Source organism: Mandrillus leucophaeus, unplaced genomic scaffold (genome assembly GCF_000951045.1).
Source record: "Mandrillus leucophaeus isolate KB7577 unplaced genomic scaffold, Mleu.le_1.0 Scaffold144, whole genome shotgun sequence".
Taxonomy (NCBI): domain Eukaryota; kingdom Metazoa; phylum Chordata; class Mammalia; order Primates; family Cercopithecidae; genus Mandrillus; species Mandrillus leucophaeus.
Genome location: NW_012101410.1, coordinates 5,153,936 through 5,163,971, shown reverse-complemented (window position 1 = coordinate 5,163,971; position 10,036 = coordinate 5,153,936). Strand labels below are relative to the sequence as shown.

The window sequence follows — 10,036 nt, the reverse complement described above, 5'->3', positions numbered from 1 at the left end:
GCATATCCCATTTAGAAGACAGTGAGAGCCTCCTAATACTTCTGTGCAGACTGGAACTGCTAAGAAAGAGAAGGTACCCACTCCGAGGGGCTTCTTAAGACAAGACAGGTGGCAGGGCGCAGTGGCTCACGCCTGTAATCTCAGCACTTTGGGAGGCTGAGGTGGGTGGATCACTTGAGGCCAGGAGTTCAAGACCAGCCTGGCCAACGTGGCAAAACCCCATCTCTACTAAAAATAGAAAAATTAGCCAGGCGTGGTTGCACACACCTGTAATCCCAGCTACTCAGGAGGCTGAGGCACGAGAATCGCTTGAACCCAGGAGGCAGAGATTACAGTGAGCCGAGATCGCACCACCGCACTCCAATCTGGGTGACAGAGTGAGACTCTGTCTAAAAAAAAAAAAAAAAAAAGGTGCCAGCGAGGAGGGACACCGCCTGTGCCAGGTTGTCATTTCCAAGGATAGCTACAGCAGTCCCATCCACGAGATTTGCTGCGATGTGGCCTTGACACTCCTCCCATTAGGAGATGGCACCTATGCCTGCTCCCTCTTGAATCTGGGAGGACTTGTGATTTCTTTGACTAATAGGAATGGCTTGTTACACTGCAGTGCTAACTGAACTACCACCTGGCACTGCAAAGCCAAATTTCCTCACTCCCAGGGCTCATCTGCTCTCTCACTCACCCAAAAGCCCACAAATACTCCTTATTGCCTCAAATCCTCACAGGCTTCCACAATCTGGTTTATTTGACCTCTTTGGTGTTATTTCCAATGATATCTTCCAGCCCCTCTTTTTTTTTTTTTTTTTTTTTTTTGAGACAGAGTCTCGCTCTGTTACCCAGGCTGGAGTGCAGTGGCCGGATCTCAGCTCACTGCAAGCTCCGCCTCCCAGGTTCACGCCATTCTCCGGCCTCAGCCTCCCGAGTAGCTGGGACTACAGGCGCCCGCCACCTCGCCCGGCTAGTTTTTTGTATTTCTTAATAGAGACGGGGTTTCACCGTGTTAGCCAGGATGGTCTCGATCTCCTGACCTCGTGATCCGCCCGTCTCGGCCTCCCAAAGTGCTGGGATTACAGGCTTGAGCCACCGCGCCCGGCCCCAGCCCCTCTTATAATCTACACATACTCACATACACATACTCAAGAGAACCTTCCCAACAAGTCAGGCTGATCTCTAGTTCTCATTGTACATCAACTCATGGAGCTTCATTCACCCTCTAAAGCTTTACTCAGACTGTACTCATGGCCTGAATGGCCATCTTCTTGGTTTTTTTAGCTATTCCCAAATATTATTCATTGTATTAGTTAAGGTTAGGAAGGGCTAGTATTCAACTGGTTCTCAGCTGTTTTGCATTGATATGACTAAGCTGGTTGCTAAAATATTAAAACACTTCCATACTGGTTGGTAAATATTTGTGGTTCTAAGCCTTCTGCTACCCTAAACCCTTCCTCATCAGTGCCTGTGCCATTCTAGTTGTTAAATATTTTCAATACCGTCCCTGAGAGTAAGCTTGGCTGCATTTAACAGCAAAAAGGGGGACTTCAACAAGATAGCTTACTACTCTCATACCCAAATATAAGGAGACAGGGACATTATAGTGACTCCACACTGTCACCAGAAACCCAGGCTCCCATCATGCTCCATCATCCCTGGTGCATATTTTTATATGCAAGGTCTTGTTTAAAAACCCTTAACTCATGCCCCAGCATGGATGCTGGGGCTCAAGCCATCATATCAGGATTCCAGACCAGTAGTAGAAAGAAATGGGACAAAGGGATTATCTTTCCCACTCAACCAGTTCCTTTTAAGCAGCCTTTCCAGTAGTTCCACATAACACCTGTGCATCCATTTCATCGGCCAGAAGTTAATCATGTGGCCATATCTAGCAGAAAGGGAGGCTAAGAAATGTAGTCTCAGCTTTGTTATTAAAGGAAATGGGGAGGGTCAGTAATGGGGAACATCCAGCAGTTTCTGGTCTTATCCTTCAAGGTCTAGTGTAAGACTTCCCTGTGACACCAGTCCTTGAGGATATCTCACATCATACATCATTCAGAATCACTGTTTACTATATATTCATTGTTAAACACTCATGGTTTTATATAATAATAATAATACAAAATAGCTGCCATTTATTGAGGCTTACAATGTGCCAGACCCTATTAAGTAGTTTATCTGCCTTATCTTATTTAATCCTCACAAAGTCACAATGAAGTAGCTATTAACTGTCATTATCCCCACTTTGCAGGTAAGGAAACAGGCCCAAGTGGTGCTTAAATGCTTGTCTAAAGCTATAAAATGTGGAGCTGGGATTTGATTCATGAGCTGTTAAGACAAAAACTATGTTAGCTACAGTGCCCAGCACAGCGTTCAGCAAAGAGAAGACATTAAAAATAAATAAAACCTTGTTAGTTTTATTGTTGGATCAAATAGTTAACTCAGCATCCAGATAAAAACAGGAAATAGACAAGGGACTTAACAGAATGACCTGGGCCTCCTCCAGGTACAGGAAACCACAAGTCTGAGCTTGCAACTACAGCTCCACAAGTTTGGAGATTTGCAGAGGCCACAGAATGAAATAGGGTTGATGTCCGGGTCTTCTCACTGCTGGGATCCCAGTCCAGGATCTGCCTCTGCCCTGCTGTGGGGTCTTCTAGCCCGTGTTCTGCAGGGATCGTTTATGCTCCAGGAATGACCCTGGGTGCTGCCTTCTGCAAGCAAGAAGAATTTCCATTCGATACCTGGTCTACTGCTTGTTTGGATTCCTTTAACTTTTTATTGTTCCTTATTGAGCAACTAAGACATAAATGAAGCCATCTTCTGCAGTTCCAACATATCCAGGCATGTTGCTCAGCATTTGCTGACAGCGACCAGTAAATTATTATTATTATCATCATTATTGCTATTACTGTTATTATTAGCTGAACAGAAATAATTCATGCAAGTTACAGCTGCCTCTGAGAGTCATCTTTGGCTTTTTTAATGACAGCCCTATAGATTTTAGTGAGAGTCTCGGGTACCTCTTTCCTAGGCAGAGCCTCCTGAAAAAGCAGGTTTGCCCTTCATCTTTTTCTTGAAAAGAATGTTTTGTTGTGAAAAAATTTCCAGCATACACCAAAGGACTGGTTTGCACCACATTAAGTCATTTTGAAAGTCAAAAATGGTCAAATAATCGCAAGTTTGTAAGACTCAAATTAATAGTGTAGTATCATGACCCCCATGTACCTGTCATCACCCAGCTACCACAGTGATCAATCAGCTCAGAGCAAATCTTGTTTCATCTAAACCTTTACTTCCTTCTTCTCTCTGTAATGGATTATTTTAAAGCACATCCCAGACATATTATTATTATTGTTATTATTATGATGATTATTTGAGACAGAGTCTTGCTCTGTCGCCCAGGCTGGAGTGCAGTGGCGCGATCTCCACTCACTGCAACTTCCTCCATCTGGATTCAAGCAGTTCTCACGCCTCAGCCTCCCGAGTAGCTGGGAACAGGTTAAATCTGGGTTCAAGCAATTCTCATACCTCAGCCTCCCGAGTAGCTTGGACTACAGGAATGTGCTACCATGCTCGGCTAGTTTTTGTATTTTTGGTAGAGACGAGGTTTTGCCATGTTGGCCAAGCCGGTCTTGAACTCCTGGCCTCAGGTGATCTGCCTGCCTTGGCCTCCCAAAGTGCTGAGATTACAATGTGAGCCACTGTGCCTGGCCTCATTAATTCATCAGCAAATATTTCTGTATGAATCCCTCAACAATTAGGACTCTTTTTAAGCATAATCTCAAATACCATTTTCACATTGCTCAAAAATTAAAAATAATTCCTTGAGGTTAAGTATCCAGTCAGCGTTCAAATTTCCCCAATTGTCTCGTGAATACGTCTCATTTTTATTGTCACTATTGTGTAGTTTGTTCGCAAGAATCAGAATCCAAAGTCCGTATGTTGTAATTGGCTGATATTTCTCTTAAGCTTCTGTTATTCTATAAATTCTCCTTATGTTTTGTTTTTTTTTCTTTTATTCTTTTTCCTTCCACGTTGTTGATGAAACCTGTAATTTTTTGCCTGAGATGAAATCTGGCCGCCTCCCTGTGGTGAGGTTTAAACACCTTGACACATTAACATGCCCCCTGGTTCTCTAATTCCTGTAGCTGGGAGTTACCTCTAGAGGCTTGATCTGATTCAGGTTTGATTTTTCAGTAGGTGTTGTGGTCTTTCATCGGAAGGAACATCATGTCCAGCCATCTATCTTTTTATGATGTTAGTTATCATTGATGATCACTGCCTGGATTCATTGTCCTCTAAACGGTGATAAACTGGCCATGGTGATGGACAAGTGGCATATGCAGTTAAGGGACTCACTTTGCCCTCCCTCCTTCCCCCATCCCTGGCAGTGCTGTGGGCGAGGCTTGACCTGCTCTGTGATGGGGTTGGAGGCAACACTTCCTGCCCACTTCTCCCCTCTTCCTCCCCACCCCCACATCTGTGTGGGAAAGCTTATCATTAAGGGAAGGCTGGTGAATTAGAAAGAGCCTTGAGTCTGGGCCTAGCCCTGCAGATGCCAGCCTCAGAGGTTGCTAGGATACGCCGCTCCCCGAGCCTCCTCAGAGCTGCATCCTTCTGGAGCAGCTCATGGACACTGATGGGCTGCCTGTGCAGTGGGGAGGTGGGAGGAGGAGCGGCACCCCACAGACGGGCCTACAAAGAAGGGGGTGGTCCGCGCTCCTCCCGGAGCTCCATGGAGCAGGGAAAGTGTCACCCCAGAAGCACCTGTATACAGGGATCAATTCAGATCACCCACAGTGAAGGCCACTCTGAATTGTAAAAGTTCCCCAGTCTTATTCTTCACTGTACTTGCATTTCTTCTGCAATATGTCCTTCTATATATAATTCAGAAAACATAACCTGAATGGACAAATGCCAGTCCTCTCCCCAGCCCCTGTCTGCCTGGTAAACTTCTGGTTCACCATAAGGCTCAGCAAAGAGCTGAATCCTCATCCTCAATGCAGCCTTCAGGACTCCCTCCCTGTGCTCCAGATGCCACATGCTGACCTCTGCTCATACTCACAGCAGCATTGCAAGTGCCTGTTTCACCACTGGGTCTCGTTCTCCTCTGCACCCAGCACTTAGCACAGTGCCTTGCATAGGTCAGCTTGAATGCATAAGTGAAAGTGCCTTGCTTGCATGCCTCTGCAGACAGGGAGCTCACTATCACAAGACAGCTCATTCTGACAACTTCAAAGTTCTTCCTTAAACACAGCTGAAATCTACCTGCCAGAAACTTCTACCTGGGAACCTTAGGGAGGCTGCCAGAGACACACTGAACAAGCCAGTTACCTCTTCCACAAGACCACTCTTCAGAGTTGAATCCCTCTCCATTGTCCTCTGCAGCACCCACTAAAAGGTAGTGGGATATGAGTCAGACATTCACATTCTAAGTCACCAAGCTTGGCTCCCAGGAAGCCTCCCTAAGGTTAGAGGTTCTGGTCCTACTACGCTCTCAGATACCTGCACCCTCACCCTGGTCCCACTGGGACATCACCTCAAGGGCCCAAAACTGTAGGGCACAAGTCTCGATGCCAGAGAACCCAGGTGGAGAGTGGAGGGTAGGCCTTGCAGTCTCCCTGGGTGTGAGAGTATATGTCGCCACCCTTTCCTGATGGAGGTTCGGGATGCCAAGTCCTAAAGAGGAGGCAGTTTTCTCAAAAATCACCCAGGGAATCTGTGCTGATCTCAAACTAGAGCTGAGAGAGCGAGAGAGGCAGGCAAGGAAGAGGAGGTAGCAATGAGCTAGCATCAAATTCCACAGTCGACCTGACAAAAGCCAGCTCACTGTGATTTACTTGCCACCATCCTTGGGGTGGCAGAAGAGCTGAAATTCTTTCTGACATCTCAGGACCAAACTTGTCAAATCTCAGCAACAACTTTCCCCCTCAGCACCCAGGCTCTCTGAAGACTGTTCCTCGGAATAGCCTGGAGCTGCCGAGCCAGTCGGGGATGGCTCCCGCCAGGATACAGGCCGGGCTGAGAGCTCAAACGAGTCACAATAGCGAGGCTGGTGCCCCCCATCCATTCCCGTGGCATCAGGTGAAGGGGTCTGGAGCCAGCCGCCTGGGTTCGAATCCTGACTGTCCCCCTCACCAGGTTCTTGGCCTTGGCCATCACTCAACCTGGCCAAGTCTCAGAGTCAGTGCTTGTCTCTGAACAATTAGGGCTGCGTGGCGGGCTAATGTTTAGGACATGAAGAAAACAATGTATAAGGCTTAGCCCAGTGTTTGCTCTTTAGAAAACATCAGTTAACATTAACCATTCCATATGCTCACTTCTTGCCAGGCTCTGGGGAGGAAAGGGAGCCCATGGCAGACCAGACACCTGACCGGCCAGGGTCCCCTGGCCTGCGAGGAAGACGTTCATGGGCGCGTGTTTGGTGGTGGATGAACTGCGGCAGAACCCGAGATTGACAGCTGGAACCCTCTCCTCTTGCAGGTGAGGAAGATGACGCCTGGCAACACCATGCTTCACCTCTAGTTAGTGGCTCAGCCCAGACTTCAGGCTGCCGCCTAGCCCAGTACTCTGCCCGACAGTGGCCTTCTCGGCAACGCTTGCGCTAGGGTGCAGAAGCCTGGGGAGCAGAGAGGCCCAGAGAGGCCCATTGTCAAGGCTGGGAGGCGGAGTCAGGAAGCTTAGAATGTCAACCAATGGGAGACCACGGTGATGATGTAACGCTCGGCCTTCACCTTCATTGGCTGTCGGTCCTGCCACTCCAGACCCTGCTCTGGGGCGGTGCCTTTCGCCTCAGGTTTTCCCGCAGAGCGGGTCATCAGTCTGGGAAGGACATTGGAGAGTGGGGGTTGGGGGCTGAGGACTGAGCCGGGAGTCCCTCCCTGAGCCTACCAGGGAACTGACTGCTGCCTTTACTAAACTCAAAGCTCCTGGGGGAGCCCGGGGGGCGGGTTCTAAACACCCCACCTCCTGGGTCAGCGCCGCGCCTGGCGTCGCTGCAAATCTCAGGGGTGTTAGGAGGAGACAGAGACACCAGCCCCGCCAGCCTGGGAGGCAGCCCGGTACCCAGGAGGGAGGAGGGCGGGGGCCTGGGTCAGCAGAATTAAAGCATACAGCTCTATACTTACGATCTCCTCTAAACATCTGTGATGATTATAGGTCTGGGTGGAAAGCGTGGGGACCCTCAGCCCAGAGCCGCACAAGACTTGGATTTGCTTTGGAAACCACTGTGATTTTCAACAAGATCGTCAAGATCGTTCAAATGGCCTGGGTGGAGACGGGGAGCTGGGGAGTTGGGGATGGAAGCCGTTTTTAAGCCAGGAGGAATCCAAACCACACACAGTAGTCCCCTTCGCCACCACCCTCCCCCCCGCCCCCCGCCATGAGGTCCATGACTGTGTCCTCATTTCACAGATGAGGAGACAGGCACAGAGCAGCAGGCATGGCCATGTGGCCGGTCACGCAGTAGAGGGAGGCCCGGGGGCAGGAGAGGGGCGCCTAAGGCCACACAGCAGGGCTGCGCCAGTGCGCATGGCTGAGAGGCAGGTTCCAGGAGTTTCTGTGAGTTGTTGCTCAACATCAAGAAAACGCTGTTCTATGAGAGGAACTTCACCAGGATCCACGGGGGAAGTGGAAGCGGCCTTGTGATAGGAGTTTCAAAGGCCTGGGCTCTGGCAAATAGGAAAAAACAGGCTGAGAAAACATATCAGGCAGACCTGCTTGTGAGGGAACCTGGCAGACATCCAACCAGCAGTCTGGTGGCCAATCCGGTTATCAGACATGCGCTTAATCCATCATTCCGCAGCGGGCGGGTCACTGGCCACACAGGCTTCAGGCCTCCTGGCTTGAGGGAACTTGGAGTTGCCATCAGGCCTGTATGAATCAGAAATTCTGGGCTGCTCACCCCCCACCCGACACCCCCACACTGTCCCTCCTGCGAGTTTGCCTCTCCATTCTCTTTACCTTCACTGTCTCTGTTACCTGTGGTCTCAGTGATGCTCAACAAACCACCAAGTCCAGTGGCTTAAGAGTATGTGTTTCTTTCAGCAGGGCAGTTCTGACCTTGGCTGGCCCCACCCATGTGTCTGCATCTGTGGTGAGCTGGCAGACAGGGTGTAGGTTGGGCTCTCCCCCTTGTCCAGGTCCTCAGCTGGGACACCTGGGCTGGCTTGGCTCTGTTCCATGTGGCCTCTCATGCTCCAAGAGGCTAGCCCAGGCTTAAGTACACTGAGGTGGCAGTTGCAGCCTGCAAGGCCTCTCGTGGCTTAGGCTCAGGACTGGTACATTATCATTTCTGCTGCATTTCTCCCTGCTAAAGCAAGTATTGAGGCCACCCAAGATCCAGAAGGTAGAGAGGAACAGCAGAGCCTCACTGCAAAGGGCATAGATGCATAGAGGCCCTTCTCTGGATCCACAAATGCAGCCAGTGTACAGCAAACACCATCTCCACCCCTCTTCTCTCCACCTGTTGGCATACATACTGTTCTTCAAGGCCAACCTCAAGTCTAGCTGTTTGTAAAGTTTTACCTAAATATTCCACCCCACACCCGCCATAGACTAAATGAATAGCAGGATATCTATCTGGGGCCCTGGGGCCCAAAAGGAGGTGCCTAAAAGGAACAGGATGTGACTGGCCCTGTGGGCTCTGGCTGGGGAACTCTGCAGCTGGGACAGGAACCCAGAGATACCAGGGCCCACCCCGGCCCAGGCCTTGGGGGAGCCCCTTCTGAGGACGAGAACCAAGCTCTGAAATCCCATGCTGCAGGCAAAGGCAGGGACTTCCACCCATCCTCCTGCCATCTACCAAGTATCCACTGAGGGCCTTCGGGTTGTTCCTGGCTCTGTGCTAGGCACTTCCACGCATCATCTCATCACACCCTCCCAGCAACTTACAAAGTGGTTATTGCTTTCCTCCCCATTTTACAGATGAGGAAACCAAGGAAATCAAGGGTGTTTAAGTGAGCGACCGAAAGTCACACAGCTAGGAAGTAAAGGAGCCAGGATACAAGCCCAGAGCCCTGGTTTTACCTGAAACCAAAACCAGAAGTTCCCCTTCCAGCTGCCACCACCTCTCTGAGTATCAGCCTTGCTAATGACAATGGTAACATCAGCTCCGCGGCGTGGTTCTAAGCACTGTACGTTAATGCGATCAGTTAATAAAAGCATCTTGCCTTAATTCATTTACTCCTCTCAATAACCCTTTGAGGTAGGTACAATCTTTACTGCCATTTGACAGATGAGGCACAGGGAGGTTAAGGGATTTGCCTAAGGTCACACCACTTGGAAGTGACAGAGGCAGACTTTGAATCTTCAGCACTGAACCTTGCTACCACACACTCACCATTTTTGTTGTTAGGATTTCATAGGCTCAGGGTCCGAGGGGACTGGGGCATGCCAGAGGGGCAGGAAGGTAGGATGCAGAGCCAAAATAGGAGACACTGGAGCTGGGACAGGAGCCCAGAGAGAAGATGAGCAGCAGAGCATGGTCTCTGGCAGCCTGCGTCCCTCCTTTCCAAGTCATGATGCCAACCAGAAGCCCTGATCGAGGGTGGTGCTGGAGAAGCTCTGGGAAGAGACCGGGATGGTGGTGCATATGGCCGTGCCACCCTAGACCGCCCTCCAGGGAGGGTTCTGATGGCCTGGTTTGGCATTTCTGCAGAAGCATCAGCTGGGGACACGTAAGGGGCGGGGAAGGAAGTGAGAGGAGATGGAACTGCAGACTGGGCAGACTGGGTTCCCCATTAGCCAGGCCATATGTCCAAATGTGGACAAATAAGTGCGAGCAGGCACCAAGCCTGGCGAGCCCAGCTGCAGAACTGCATGGGGAGAGCTCGCCCTGGGAAGCATGGCAGTGGACTGCAGAAAATAGGGAGGCTGCTGTGTACCCTGCCTGAGGCTGACACCTGCTGTCAACCACCCTCTCTTCTAGCCACCCTGGGAGGCAGGGACGATGGAGGCTTGGAGAAATTCATTGATTTGCCTGAGGTCACAGAGGAACTAATTGGGGAGGGCAGGATTTGAACCCAGGCCTGCCTAATTCTAA

General features: G+C 50.1%; 1 long non-coding RNA gene across 1 annotated transcript; it reads right to left on the bottom strand.

The window, feature by feature from the left end:
• Positions 1-2,393: 2,393 nt before the first annotated feature.
• Positions 2,394-6,057, bottom strand: LOC105535292. The gene is made up of 3 exons (XR_001005407.1): positions 5,044-6,057; positions 4,154-4,871; positions 2,394-2,705 (listed from the first exon to the last, which is right to left on the bottom strand). It is a non-coding gene; the product is annotated as an uncharacterized LOC105535292 (long non-coding RNA).
• Positions 6,058-10,036: the final 3,979 nt, after the last annotated feature.